Consider the following 15,884-nt stretch of genomic DNA (forward strand, 5'->3'; position numbering starts at 1 on the left):
ATACCGACATATCTCATGACAATTGCGCTATGTGCTGTGGGGAAGCTGTGCATTAAGGTGGAGGAGCTCACCTCACCCAAGGGCCACAGGCAGCTCCCTGGAGAAGCCGCGATGAAGCTGAGACAGGAAGGAGGAGCTGTAGGTGTCCAGCTGACTAGGGAGGGCAGGGACGTCCCTAGGGTGAGGAAGACACTGAAATGTTGGAGGAACTGGGAAAAGCCCAGTGTGATTGGAGCCAAAATTCAGGGTGGGAAAAGAAGTGGAGAAAAAGTCAGGGGCTGGATTCTTCAGGCCTTGCCAGCCATAGTGAGCACTTGGATTTTTTTCTAATAGCAAAATAGTAATGGGGAGCCATGAGGGGCATTAGCAGAAGGAGGATACAATGGGATACCAGGTGCTTTTATAGGCTCTAAACGAATGAGGTCCACGGCAGCCAGGATGCAGTACCAGGATGGGCTGACCAGGTGGGATGCCCCTGTCCACAGGACCTACTTTTGGGAGCTACTCCAGGACAGGGAGCCCCAGCCTTGGTTAGGTCTCTGTTTATTCCTACTGTCTGGCTGGAAACCTGCAACAGAGAAAAGCTTAGTACATGCTTGTTAAGTTGTAGGGAACAATTCGAGAGACCCCCACGCTTTAAATATACTGTGTAACTATGAGGTATCCAGCCATATTGCCCCCAGTCTCCACCCCAGCTTTATTGATCCATGCCCCTGGCCTCTGTCAAAGCCTGCTAGACGCCTATGCCCAGGGCCCTTCCCTGATACCCCTGACTGCTTCACTCCTTGAGCTGCACCACCACCCCTCAGCCTTCCCGCAGGCTCCCAGGGCAGCAGGCTCCCTGTGATTGACATTTACATATAATGGATGATGTACCCTAGAAGGCCAGCAGTTTTTCTTGCATCTTTTTTGCATCAAATACTTTCTAAATACACAATTTCCTGACTTAAAGATAACTGAACTATATCTATTCACCCACACATCATCTTCACATCAATACTTAAACTGTCTTAAAGACATCATAACAGAGAGGCAGGAGGGCTGCTTGCAACAGAGATGAATAAACCCTTTACTGTGGCAGGGTCCCTATGGTGGTCCCACATATGTATGGGACATGCGCCACCGCTCCATTCCCCACCCTTGGCAGGCATTGCTCTTTCCTGCTGCGTCTGGTTCAATGTCGTGACCCTTGACACTTCACTGGAGGCAGCCACAACTAACGAGTGGGTATTGATGCTTGAGACTAAACGTCTCGCCTTCAAGCTGCTATGCTGCAGTTTCTCTCAGCCATCTCCCACTCCCTAATGATCATCCCCGTGTCTTCCTGCCGTAGGTGGGTCTGGTTACTGCCCCCTTCTTCCTATTTTCTTCCACAACTCCTTGCGCCTCTGTTCCTCCTTCTACTACTTCTTTCCACCTCTCTCAATCTTGGCTTCTAGAACCAGCCACAAGCCCAGAGAGGTGCTGGATCACCCGTGTCTCCTTTAGCCGTCAGAGTTTGGACCTTCAGGCAGAATCGGCTTCTCCTGGGAGGACGTTCAGCAGCTGAGAGCTGGATGAAAGGCTCAGGTTTTTGGTTTGCTGTTTGGGTAATTTATTCCCTAGAAACTTCTTTAGTGCTTGTATGTGTTCCTCCTCCTCTGCAACCTCTTTCAGGGGAGGAAAAAAAGAAGGGAACGTGCAGCTATTGAGAATCGTATTTTCATATGTCATTTATTCCTTAAGACAACTTTTTCAGATGCGGCTTCTTCCCCCGTTTTACAGATAACAGAGCTGAGGCTCAGACAGATTGAGTGACATTACTGAAGGTGGCTTCGCTTGTGCCTTGCCTGGAAAGGCAGTCCCAGCCCACTGTGTACTGCCTGCCATGGTTCCAGCCTTCACTGCTTCTCTCGACCAGCTTCATCCTGTCATTGTGTCAGGTTCCCATTGCTGCCATGGGCGTCACAGGGCTTTCCAAAAAGCAAAGGTTCTTCATTTTGGTGAAATCCAATTTATCATGTTTTTCTTTTATGCGTGTGCTTATGTGTCATAGTAAGAGATCTTTGCATAACCCATGGTCACAAAGATTTTCTCTTATGCTTTCCTCTAGATGTTTTGTGGGTTTAGGTTTTATATTTAGGTCTATGATCCATTTGAGTTAATTTTTGGACAAGGTTTGAATAGCGGTCCAGATTTATTTCTTTGGACCTCCAATTGTCCAAACACCATTTGTTGAAAAAATGACCTTCATCGAATTGCCTCTATCTTTGTGGAAAATCAATTGACCATACGTGCGTCCTACTATTTCCGAACTATCTGTTCTTTCCCATTAGTCTATGTGTCTATCCATCTGCCAATCTCACACTATCTTGATTATTGTCTCTTTATAATGAGCCTGGAAATCAGGGAATATGAATCCTTTAGTTTTGTTCCTTTTTGAACTTGTTTTAGCTCTTCCAATTCCCTTGATTTTTCATAAAAATTTTAGAACTACCATGCCAATTTCTAGCTTTTAAAAACCTTGCTAAAACTTTGGTTGGGTTTGTGTTGACTCTATTGATCAACTGGAGGAAAATTGATCTCTTAAGGCCTTGGAGATTTTTGTTTATTTGTTTATTTTTGTTTTTGAGACAGAGTCTTGCTCTGTTGCCCAGGCTGGAGTGCAGCAGCATGATCTCGGCTCACTGCAGCCTCTACCTCCCAGGTTCAAGCTGTTCTCATGCCTCAGCCTCCTGAGTAGCTGGGATTACAGGCACGCACCACCATGCCCAGCTAATTTTTGTATTTTTAGTAGAGTTGGGGTTTTGCCATGTTGGCCAGGCTGGTCTCGAACTTCTGACCTCAGGTGATCCACACACCTTGGCCTCCCAAAGTGCTGGGATTACAGGCTGGCCTTGGAGATTTTAATCAACATTTTATTCCTGGCTCTTGTCCCCAAGCCACAGTCCTTAAAAGGCTCAATTGAAAAAGACAAGTAAGTCAAGCTATAGTGGAGAAGGCTGGGAAGAAAGGTTAACGCTGGCAAGTCTGCTGTGTATACAGATACCAAAACAGAAATAATCTTGTTAACATTCGACAATCCTGGTGTCAAAAATCCCACCGCCAAGCTCACTTTGGGGGAAGCTCTGAAGACTCTGGTTAAATGCCAATGCTGAGGGGAAAGGGTCACCCAGGGCATTCTTCATTGGCCTTTAGTAACTCAGCTGATGCCATGCCTCAAAGGGCTCGAAGGAGAGCAGATGTTGGTGGGGGCGGGAGCATGGGCCTTGGAGTCCTGCAGGGCCTGGCTCAGACCCCAGTTCTGTCTCTGCCAACTGTGTGACCCCGGGCAAGCCACTTAATCTCTCTGAGCCTCGATTTCCTCTGCTATACCCCGAGCTGCAAGGCTGTTTTCAGGAATAGATATATAGTGCATTTAACACAAAGTAAGGTCATCATAATCAGGAAGTATTTTATTATTATCATTATTATTATTGGCCTGGGACCCAGACAGCATAAGGAGCGGAGCTTGGGGTGGACGGGCCTTGGCTGGCCCTGCAGGTGGGGTGTGGAGGCCACAAAGCAGCAGAAGGAACCTGGTGAGTCACTGTTCCTTAGGCGTAGCTTTTACTTGCTTTTTTCAAGGGCATTTGAAGAGGTGAGAGGAAGGGATGAAGAGAGTGCAGGGGGCTTACAGGATGGGGATGCTGGCTTTGACCTCCTGGGCCTTCCTTCAGTACACATCCACTGAGCATCTACAACACAGCATGTCCTGAAGCTACTCACTGTGTCCAATGTGGCTGAGAGGTAGGCCCTGGCCTGTGGGGTCCCCATGACCTGGGTGAGCAGTGTTCTGATGGAATGGGCCACCACACTGCAGGACCAGAGAAGAGGGACTCAGGCTGTGCCCTCTGAGACAGCTTAGAGCAGACCTTACACAGAGGGGAGGCTTGGCTGCAGTCATGAAGGGTGATCAGTTCACCCAGGAGACAAGCCGCAGAGGGCCCTCCAGATGGCAGGAGTGGCACGGGCAGGGCTTGGGATCCTGCGTGTGTGGAGGCTGGAGTGCATGCCTTGGGGATGCCGGAGCCTAGCTGTGCTCGGTGAGAGGGAGGCTGCAGGGAAGGAGGATCAGGATGCCGGTGGAGCTGCTTGATCCTCTGAAGACAGGAGGCCATTGAGGGCGCTTCCACGGGGATTGGTGAGACCACATCCAAGTACCAAAAGCATCATTCTGGGGACCAGGACTGGAAGGGGAGGCTGGAGAAACAGCTCAGGGGAGGAACAGAAGGGCCAGAAGATAGATGGATGCGCAGTTTCCCCGCCCAGCAATGTAGCCACCTGGCTGTGCGCTGCACCCTCAGTTTCCCCATCTGTGAAGGGGGGATTGCCCTGAGGGATCTTAGCAGCCCCTCCTGCTCCGAGATGCTGCAGAACTCCTCTCTGGGCCCCCACACAGCTTTGCCTCTCAGGCCAGCCCTTGGAAACGATGCTGGGTGAGGCTTGGAGGGTTTCAGGAGGAAGGGTTTCTGCGTGACCCTGCCACCCCCTGGCATGGCTGCAATGGCTACAACTGAGGGGCCGTAGAATCTGGCTTCTGTGAGTTATCCCATTAATATTCCCTCCAGGAAGCTTTGCCAGACAGGGAGGAGGCAGGGGGCAGATGGGGCACTGAGAGGCCAAGTAATCTGCTTAAGGTCACCCAGCAAAGCAGCAGCAAGCTGGACCGGGCCCCAGGCCTCCAGATGTCCAGTCTGATGCCCTGCCCACTGGACCATGAGGCCTTTAATGAGGCCACCTCCATGGGGGCTGTGGGCTGGCCCACCGCCCAGGGCCGATGACTTGCCAGGCATCCCAATCAGCCACTCCGGAGAGGCCCTGCCCTTGGCGGCCAGGCACAGAGGCTGGGTGTGAGCATGCCAGCTGAGACTGGAGGCTCTGCAAGGTAGCCCCTAGGTCTGAGCATGCCCAACCCTCCATCCAGGACCCCTGAGGAACAGGGTTCTACATCCAGAAAGAGGCCAGCCATGTCTCAGGGGCTGGGGTGCTGCAGGCATCATCACTCACAGGTCCTCCAAGCTGGGCCTCGGCACCTGGGCCAGGGCCCTGGGGGGATGACCCCAGCCTGCTTGAGCTGCTGAATCTGCAGTCTGTGTTGCTGGCACCCATGGCCAGCACTGTCTGCCTCTATACTCCATTCCGGAGCCCAGAGCCAGGGCTGCATGGTGACCCCTGCACCCAGCCCTTCATGGACAGAAAACAACACAGAGTGTCAGAGGGGGCAGGACTGGGCCTGGGTCACATGGGGAGATGGTGAAAAAGGCAGGGGTCAAATAGGGTCTCCTGGCTTCCAGGCCAGCTTCCTGCATTGCCCTATAAAGTCTCAGCTTTGTCTTCATCCCAATAACACCTGGAAAAGCCACCTCCGCTGAGCCATAACCAGGACCCATGGGCAGTGGCTGAGCTTCTGGGGGCTCCCTGTTTCTCTCTGGGCCTTGTTCTCAGGGTGAAAGCAGACCGCCCGGGACTTCTGATGCTGCAGCCCAGGGCAAAACCACACAGGGCAGACCAGAGCAGAGGGGCTGCAGCCTCACCCTGGTGCTACTGGTGGGATATGGAGAGTAAACAGGGGAGGCTGCCCAGGCCGCACAGCACTGTCAGGGGCCTAGGTTTGAATCCGAGCTCTGCCACCTCTTCAGCTCTCATACTCTTGGGTTGCATTTGCATTTGGGAATTGGACAGTGACACATGACAGAAGGGCCTAGGAGACCCCTTTCTCCAAAGTTGAGTCTCCTGGGGACAGCCTGGGGGGCGGGTCCAGGTGCTGGGGCTCCAGGGCAGCCAGGAGCATGGCAGACCTCATGGCCGGGAGGTGGCTCTCTCTGCCTGCCTCCCGCCCCAGCATAGCTGGCAGCCGGACCCAGCAAGGGCTGGGGGTGCCATTTCTTTCCCAGGGCTTAACCTCCCCCTCCTCTTCCCTTTTCTCTCTTTGGTTTCAAGACCCCCCCACCCCCCCAACACACACACCTCAAAGAGACTCAATTCATTTAATCCCCTCCCCCACCCTATCCCGGGCCCTTCCAAGAATGCTCCTGGCCTGCCCCCCATTTCCCCTTGCCCCAGCCGTTTAGGGGGTAGACAGGAGCGAGTCACTGAAAGAGGGGGCAAGGGAGGGGTAAAGTAAAAAAGCACATGCCCAACCACAACAACAAAACCCCCCAGCACCCCACATTATGCTCCACAAAGCTGGAAATACACAACAAGCCGGCATCTGTGTGGAATAATAAAAGCGGGTGTGGACGTGTCGTTCTCACAGGGCATTTGGCTGAGCCCGGGCAACGCGAAAGCATGCATAGTTAACGCTCCTGACTGTGTGAAACCCTTTGTCGCGGCACCGGCTCCGCGAGGGACCCAGGGCCCGGGGCTTGGCAAGGGCCCGAGACATTTCTTGGAATGGTTTCTTGTTCATCACTGACACTCGTAATGAGAAATTTATACACCATCCTAAGCGGATAAATTAATTTCAAACACTTTAGACTTTGGAAGACAATGGTTCCTGGCAGGACCCTTTATCACCCATTTTATTAAAAAAAAAAAAAAAAAGAAAAGAAAGAAAGGGAAGAGAAAAAACCCTCAGGACATTGCAAACAAAACCCCTATGCCCGGCTCTGGAGCTCACTGTCCAGGGCTGGGGAGGACCCGCTCGGTCCCCATGTGGCCCGGGGGCCTGTGGGTCACTTTGAAACTTCATTAAAGGGTGTGCAGCTCCCCAGGCTGTCCCCTCGCCCCTGGGGAGCACAGCTTCCGCTTACCCCTGGCTCCGTTTGAAGTTGGCATTCTGGCCAAGGAGTTGGGTTTCTCAGGCTGCGTTTGTGAAAGGTAATTAAATTGTGATAATGTTTCCATTCAGACCCCAGCTTGGGTGAAGCGTGGGGACTCGTCAGATAGACATGTTCTCGCAGTCCACTAAACACGCAGGCCAGCCTGGCAGGAGCCCCTGCCAGGGCCTGGGGGTGGGGTGTCCTGAGCTTCCCACCCAGCCGGGGACCGGCCTGCTCGAGCCATGTGGAAATGAGGGTCGTCAGGAGGAGCAGGCAGCAATGCAGGGTCTCTGCCTAGAGTCCCCTCTGGGTGGCACTGCTTGATGCACCTGCCGGTGACCCGGCCAGTCACTGTGGGTGTCAGAGGGAGGAGGAAGGGTGCTGGTCTCTGCGTGGGCATGAGCTGGGTTCTGTCTCAGGCCCCAGACCCCTCAGCTTCCTCCCTCTGCTGGTCAGAAGGGTGTGCGGAGCTCCTTGGGTCTGCACCCCACCTGCCCGAGCTTCCCTCCTGCAAACCTCTCCTCCTGGCAAGCCCCCAGCTCTACTCTGACCCTAGCTTCCCCATGTGCCACCCACCCTTCACTTCCACACCTACCCCTTCAAAGGCCCCCCAGTCACCTCTGTTCAGCAGCTCTCAACCTTTGCCGAGTTGGAGCACACATAGAAAATTAGTGACTTGGCCAAGCACAGTGGCTCATCCCTGTAATCTCAGCACTTTGGGAGGCCAAGGAGGGGTGGATCACTTGAGGTCAGGAGTTCCAGACCAACTTGGCCAATATGATGAAACTCCGTCTCTATTAACACACACACACACACACACACACTAGCCAGGTGTGGTGGTATGCACCTGTAATCCCAGCTACTCGGAATGCTGAGGCAGGAGAATCACTTGAACCCAGGAGGCGGAGGTTGCAGTGAGCCTATCGTGCCACTGCACTCCAGCCTGGGTGACAGAGTGAGACTCCGTCTCAAAAAAAAAAAAAAAAAAAAAAAAAATTAGTAACTTATTCAGTGCTTTGGAGTCAAGAGGAAGCATTAAGGGTGCTACAGGGGAAAATTATATTTTCTCTACTTTATAAAGTGATGCTAAGAAAATGAAAGTAAAATGTAAAAGGGAGAATAACATGTAACACATTTATATAAGCTTCCAAAACAATTTTTAAAAAACTATTAAATGAGAAGCAGCTTCTTCCATGAACAAAACTTGCTTTTGTATAAGGCTTAATGCTTAAGGTGGCCTCACGGGATTCCAGAGCAAGAGGTTTCTTATTTGTTCTTTATTTTTTTAAATTTTGAAATAATTACGGACTCACAAAAAGTGGCACAAACAGTACAGAGAGGTCTTATCCACCCATTACCTAGCCTCCACCCGTGGTGATAGCTTACGTCACCACAGTGCATTTCCAAAACCAGGAAACTGATCAAGAGTTTCTAATGGCAAGGCCTTCAAACTCTTGATCATGCCCTTGAATGAGAAATGTAAATTCACACAAGCAGGTGATACAAATTTAAAACCAACTTATAACTGTTGAAGCTAGATTTAAAAAGCCTAACAACTGCCCTTCCTTTTCTCTCATTGACAAATGTGACATGGAACTGTCTGGCTGCACAGGCGGTTGTCCTGTTCTGCTGGATTTTTTTTTTTTTTTTTTTTTTTGTGAGAAGTGTTTTCAATGATGATGAAGCAGCTCTGGTTTTCACAGTTGGCTCAGTGGTTCGCCCCTGGTGCAGGCACGGCTGAGGGGGCCCACCGCCTACTTGACTGCAGTGGGGCCTTGGGGATGGCCCAGGTCTGTGCGCCTGGGAGCTCCTGCTCAACTTCTACCCCTGTACCCCCACCCCTAACCCTTTTCCTGCCTGGCCACCCTGCATCTCCAGCTGCTACGTTATGAACCCTTCAGCCATGCTGTTAGCCAGCAATTACTGTTTGGCATCTTTGCTTCATCAGCATCTCCTCCAGGAAGCCCTCTTGGATTTGTCCCATTTTTTCCCTCATGCTGTGGTGACCTCTGTCATCACCAGATCATACTACATGGTTCTTTTTGTTAATTGGTCTGTCTGCCACAGAAGTGTGGCATCCCGAAGGCAGGGCCGGGCCTGATTCTTCTTGGTGCTCCCTGCACCCTACTCATGGCCTGGCACACAGTAGGTACTTGGCGTTTGTTAAATGCAGATCCAAGGGCTCACTGTGATCACTCATTCTCTCCCTGAACGCTGCCTATGACAGAGTGCTCCCTGCTTTGCAAAGCCCTTCAATGTGCACAATTGTTAGAAGATTCTTCCTGTAATGGCTTTAAGTATCCTAGTCCCAGCTCTGCCCTCTGGAGTATTTTCCCAGGCAGCCGTGATTCCTCAAACAAGCTCAGCTGAGCCCCCGTGCTCCTAACACCAAGTCCTCTGGAACCCAGCGCTCTTCTCTAGGCTGCTCAGGATGGAGTGGCCCCCATGCGGGAAGGGGAGGAGCAGTCGTGAGCCTAGTGCCTGGGCCATCACCTGCCTCAAGCATCCCTCCTTCTCCAGGGCCAACAAAGTCTAGCAGGGGACAAGTGGAACAAGTAAATGCACAGAAAAGCAGAGTGTGGCATGGCCGGCCTGCTGCCTATCGCTGTCTGTTCCCCTCAGTGTGCAGTTGCCTCTATTCCTGAGGCCTTTTCCTTGAAGGCCTCTGCTGAGCCAGCTGCCCCCTCCCTGGCTGCCCTCGTCCCTAGCACCCCTCCTCTACAGATCCTTCTCCCCAGCTCTCCCTCCTCCCCCATTCCCCCTCCTCTTTCACTCTCCCTTTTCCCCCACTCACCATCCTCCCCAGTTCATTCCTCCTTAGCTCATAGTCCTCCCTGGCACCACCTTCTTCCCAGGTCCCCCCTTTCCAAATTTCCTTCCTCCTGTCCAATTCCCCCTCTGCCCCACCTTCTCCTCCTCTCCAGCTCACCCTCCTTCTCAGTTCTCCCCACCTGCTCCCTCTTCTCCTTGGCTTTTCCTCATCTCCACTCTCCCTCCTCCCTGACTCTCTCTCCTCCCTGACTCTCCATCCTGCCTGATTCTCCCTCCTCCCTGATTCTCCCTCCGCCTGGACTCTCCCTCCTCCCTGACTCTCCCTGACTCTCTCTCCTCCCTGACTCTCCCTTCTCCTGGACTCTCCCTCCTTTCTGACACTCCCTCCCCTCTGACTCTCCTTCCTCTCTGACTCTCCCTCCTCTCTGACTCTCCTTCCTCTCTGACTCTCCCTCCTCCTGGACTCTCCCCTCCTCCCTGGCTCTCCCTGACTCTCTCCTCCCTGACTCTCCTTTCTCCTGGACTCTCCCTCCTCTCTGACTCTCCCTTTTCCTGGACTGTCCCTCCTCCCTGACTCTCCTGAATCTCCCTCCGGTCAGTGTCCTCCCAACCCTGTTGTTGGGCCCTGCACTGCCAAGGCTCAAAATGTAAATGATCACCTTGTATTAGGAATGATGTGACTTTGACACTCAAAGTCTCTGTGCCTCAGTTTTCCTTATCTACACAGTCAGAATAATGACAGCACTTGCGTAATAGGATTGTTGTAAGGATTAGACTAGGGAATATATGCAAAGAGTTTAGAACAATGCCTGACACTCAATACATGTCTTAGCTATATTAGCATTTTCCAAAATTGCCTAATTCGTTTTCTTATGTATTTTGTAATTGTTTGCTTCTCCCAGCACCTTACTTTCCCTGGCCTGGAAGGGCAAGATCCCCCCTGGGTCCCCCTATTCCCACTGTATAAACAGGACCTAGAATGTGCAAGGCACGTATTAGGTGTCCATTGGATATCAGTTGAATAAAGGAATGAACAAAAGCGTGAAAATGATTCCTTCCTGGCCTTCTCCAGGCTCTTGAGAGTCTCAGATGCAGCAACAGGAGCTGCTGTTTCACACACAATTCCAGGAAAAGCTCTGCTGGATTTCCATTCAAATTCTGCCTCCACTCCCTCCTAGCCATGTGGCCTTCGGCAGGTCACTTAGCCTGTCTAAGCCCCTCAAATGTAAAACAAAAATATAAAACTGCCCTAATCTCATGGAGTGGTTGTGAGGATTACGTGAAAGTAAGTTTGTTAAAAGCCTGATAATTTTTGTCTCCTGCTAAGTAGTTCTTTCTGTCATCTGAACGATTGATAAGTGGATTCTCTAAGTCCTTATTGGATGCATTGATGATAATACTCTGGGGCAGGAGTAGATCACAGGAACCAAGCCTGCAGCCACTCTGCTGGACATCTCAGCTGGGCTGACTTGGGGCCAGTGGTAATTCCCGTTTGAATACAATCATTTAACCAGTTCAAAGTCCAATGACCTGTTCTAATGTCCCCTCAGCATTTCCCCACTCCCTCCACAAGCCCAGTGGAGCCTAGGAATGATCCAGGTGGATGGTATCACGGATCCAGCACCTCTAACATGAGAAATTCTTGCAAATGCTTGCTTAAAATAGATATACTTTCTGTTGGCTGCAGCCCCTGACCTCTGAAGCTCATATGTTCACCGCGAGAGGAAAAGGGGAGTTTGTTGCGGTCTTTTCTCAGAAGAAACACATTCCTTCCAAATTCTTTCCAAATCCTTCTCCAAATTTTTGAAGAGAATGTAGCGGGTTTATGGGGGAAGGAGAAGAAAAGTAGTGGTTTCTTTTTCCAGCTCTCTTGGAAAGCCACATCTCATGTGAGTCTCACATGCGGTATTTATTATCCCATTTCACAGATGGGGGAAGGCAGGCTCAGGGACTCATACAAGGTCACACAATCCAGAAAGATTCTCTCCCAGCTCCATCTAGTTCCAAACCCTGTTCTCTTTCCCCGGTACCATGCTGCCTCCCACCAGCTGTAGTTACTAAAAATGTGCTTGCTTCCTGTCTGGGGGTTGATCAATTTGGTTGTGTATCCAGGCTCCAGCTCTCCAGGATTCCTCCAAGGTTTTTGATGGAGGGGCTGAGTTCACATCCACAAATTCCCCTGGTATCCTGGGAAGTCATTTGTCTGGGCCAAGAAGCTGGAGCTCATTTGAGGCCACCATGTGCTCTTCAACCCTCCCCTCCCTATCCTGTGGCTGCACTTCCCTCTTTGCGATATGGAGGCGGCACACCTGCACTGGACGACCCTTCTTTTGACTGTCACAGGGAGCCACAGCCCTCTCTGCTCTGAGTCGCCACCATGTGAAAATTACTAAGTCTTCAACATGCTGTTACTCATAGGAGCAATGGCCAGTACATGAGAAAGGCCTCATTTCAAATAAATAACGGCCACCGTTGACAATGGAAGTATAAACATGACCCAATACATGAATTGCTCATCATTGTCCCTGTTAATAGACACTCGTCTTTACTGTGCACACAGGTGGTCTACGGCTGATGCTCACAAGAGGACAACGAGTAACATTAGCTGGGAGGGGCCAGTGAGGGCTGGGGTCAGCTAAACTGCAAATCAAGGGAGAGAGGCTGGCATGCCCTCAGCCCCAAACCCATATAACAGGGTGACTGGGTCAACTTAATTGGGTTGCTCAGGAGAGCAGCAATCAGGAAGTGTGGGCTATGCTCACATCCTGGGTGGGAGAATGCTTTCTCTGTTTAGTTCAAAACAGATGGGTCCTTGGGAGACAGATACACACTCGCCCACTCACACACACACACATGTGAACACACACCCATGCACACATGCATGCACTCATGACGCTACACATATGTGCACATGAGAACACATGAATATGCATGTGTTTGCACACACACCTGGGTGAGGTCCACTCGGATTTTTCAAAGGACCCCATCCAGTTCTGTGTTTCCTTACACTTTATCGCCCAGTATTGATTTCTCTTATAGCCAGAAGAGGTCTCAGGAATCGACCGGTTCAACCCTCTTCTTTAGTGTTTTACTGGCAATAAAATGAGGCCATGAGAGGGGCGGCGACCCTCCCAAATGACATATGACGAGTTGAAAATGCTGAGTGGCCCCTGGGTCTCCACACCTGCAGCCCAGAGCCTCGCGTGGATGCCCTCAGGTTGCTAGTGTGTCCTAGCTCCAGGCTGCAGCCTGTCTGTGAGGGGGAAGAGAGGTCTGCAGAAGAAGGTCATGAAATGGTGAATAGTGGCAGGAGAAGTTCCTGAGAAGCTGCTGGAGGCATAGACACTGAGCTGGACATTTTCTATCCACAGTCTTCTTTAAAACTCCAACAACCCTATGAGAGGAAAGCCACCATTAATTTACAGGTGGGGAAACTGAGTCTTGGAGAAGCTAAGGCTCTTGCCCAAAGTCAGAACTGTTCAGCAGCAGAGCTTGGTGGGGATTTGGGGTGTACTCAGATCTGCTTCATCTTTCTGCTGCACCTGGGGATGGCCCCGAGGCCAATAACATCCCTGAGGCAGAGCGGCCCCTTGGGCAGCCTTTCACCCTGCACACAGAAGTGGGTGTGAACCCCAGCATGGTCATCTGCCTTCAGGCCCAAGCATCTTCTCTCCAAGTCCCTTCCATCTTGGCAATGCTTGTTCCCAAGGCCAAGCCCACGCAAACCCAGCGCTGGCTCTCCCTGCCTTGTTCCTGGCCATTCAAGAGCCTTCTGAAAGCCCAGCTCTCCTAACCTCAGCCAGTTGAAGGTGTCTACTGAGTTCAGAAGCATCCAGGCACTGTACTTCCCATGTGACTGTGGTCTCGTGGCTGTTCTGAGCTTAGTGCCCTTATCTACTAAGTGGACACAGTAATACCTACCTTGTAGGTCTTCAGGGAGAGCAAAGGAGGCCACATCAGCAAGCAGGAGCTCTGCCCACAAACCCTCCTTCCCTCTCCTCCTTCATTCTCCCCAGTGGGAGCTGGAGTGGTCAGAGCCACTGACCCTGCACTGGGGTCAGAAGAGGGCCTGCCACCCGCCAGGACCCTGCTGGGGGTTCTCAGGGCTCCCTGAGGATTGAGGCTCCCTCCCATGCCCCCTCCTTTCCCTGTGCCTGGAGCAGCCTTTCTGACCGCCTTTGACCAGGTGTGCCCTCCTGTCCTCATGGCTCAGATCAAGTGCACCTCCTGCAGGGAGTGCCCTGCACCTGCTGAGTTAGGCCCCCTCCACAGGGCTCTCCCCGCCCCAAAAGAGTCATCCTCTTCATCGGAGCTGTCACTGTCTGGGTCCCCCTCCACTGTGAGCCCCTGGGGAACACAGGCTAGGCCTGGTGAACCCCTGGGGCTCAGGTAAGGTCTTCCAGATGAGTGCATGGAGTACTGAGGCCTGGAATAAAGTGAGTCCTGGGCACGTGTTGGCTAGAAGCCTGAATGGTGCTGGTATGCATGTGGGAACGAATGTCGCTTCCAGAAAACAGGGGTGGGAAATGCCCCAAAGAAGTAAACACGCACCTCACCTTCACTCTGGCTTTACCCAGGACCATTCCATTTTCCACAGCAAGGGGTAACAATAGTGGATGCCTATACTCTACTGCTTCCTACATATAGGACATTGCACAGAGCACTTCGTACAGAACCCATGAAGTCCTCACAACGCCGTTATGACAGAGGTGGGAGAGCGTCAGCTTGGGCTGCCATAACCAGATACCACAGGCTGGGGGCTTTGACAGCAGAAGTTTACTTTCTCACAGCTCTGGAGGCTGGCAGTCTGGGATCTGGGCACTAGCATGGTGGGCTTCTGGTAAGGCCACCATCTCTAGGCTCACATGGCCTCTCCTTGCTGTGCTCAGAAAGGGAGGACAGAGCAAGCTCTCTGGTGTCTCTTCTTCTCATTCCAAGCCAGGTGTGGTGGCGTGCACCTGCAGTGCCAGCCACTCAGGAGGCTAAGGTGAGAGGGATCGCTTGAGCCCAGGAGTACGAGGCTGCAGTGAACTATGATTGTGCCACTGAACTCTAACCTGGGTGATGAGGTGAGACCCTATCTCTAAAAAAAAAAAAAAAAAAAAAAATTTAAAATTTAAAAAGTTGTAATTCCATCATCAGGGCCTTACCCTAATAACCTCATCTAAACCTAATCACCTCCCAGACCCCATCTCCAAATACCATCACATTGGATGTGAAGCCTTCAACCTATGAATTAGGAGGGGACACAATTCAATCTGGAGCAGTCATAAATGGTATTGGTCAGTACGGGCTGGGTTGTGCTGTGGTGACAAAAACTCTCAGTGGTTTAAGACAACGGAGGTTTGTTTGTCGCGTGTGCTGCGTGAGTGGTGCAGGCTGACAGGGGGCTTGTGCTTTTCACCAACGTTTCATGGTTGCCATGGAGGTGGTGGGTGGAAGGGGGTGTGGTGAAGATGTAACAAATCACTTATATTTCATTGGCTACATAAAAGTCACAACACCATGGGTAAGTTCAAAGTAGATAAGGAAATGAAATTAATTTTGTGACTGTTCCAAGTATGCTTAAAAGATTATGTTTCTTTAAAAAAAAAAAAAGGCAGAGAAGTGTGATCTTGCCATGTGCCCAGAGGAGAAGCAGAATATTTGTGAACAGCCCAAATATCCCATATGCAATTTTATCCCCATTTTACAGATAGATAAACTGAGTCAAAGAGAAGTTAAGAAAGTTTTCCTAAGGCCACTCAGGTAGTAAGTGGTGGAGCCGGGATTGCCTCCAGGAAGCCTAGTGGCAGAGTTTGCACCCTGCCGGCCACCCTGGGTGATGCCAGCAAGGCAGCTACCAGTGCTCTCCAAGGCCCTCCAAGGCCAGGCCATTTTCCATGGGCTCAAAGAGAAGGCTCAGGAGAATGGCATATCCAGGCACCACCTACCCCATTAGTTTCTTCAATCTCATCCCCGACCCTGGAGCTGAGGTTGTCACCCAGAGCAACGTGGAAAGTGTATAGTCTATCAAACTGGATTGAACGGCATTGAAGACAAGGCCCTGACTCCACAGCTCCCCCTACAGCCAGTCAGTGGCATCCGTAGCACTGAAGCACCTGGAGTGTTCCCTGACAGTCTCAAATTCGAAGGCAATCCCTTCTGTTCCCACAGGTACCCCCACAGTCCTCAGCACATGCGTTTCACTTCTTAACACAGAAAACACTGTGGCTCAAATCCATGGTCCTTTAGAACCACCATGTTCTTTTCTCCATACGCACCGGGAATGAACCCACTGGCAAATCCAAATAAACAGGAAGGGCTGGGCCCTGGCTGCTGGGGCATCTC

This window comes from Gorilla gorilla, chromosome 11 (genome assembly GCF_029281585.2).
Source record: "Gorilla gorilla gorilla isolate KB3781 chromosome 11, NHGRI_mGorGor1-v2.1_pri, whole genome shotgun sequence".
Classification (NCBI taxonomy): Eukaryota; Metazoa; Chordata; class Mammalia; order Primates; family Hominidae; genus Gorilla; species Gorilla gorilla.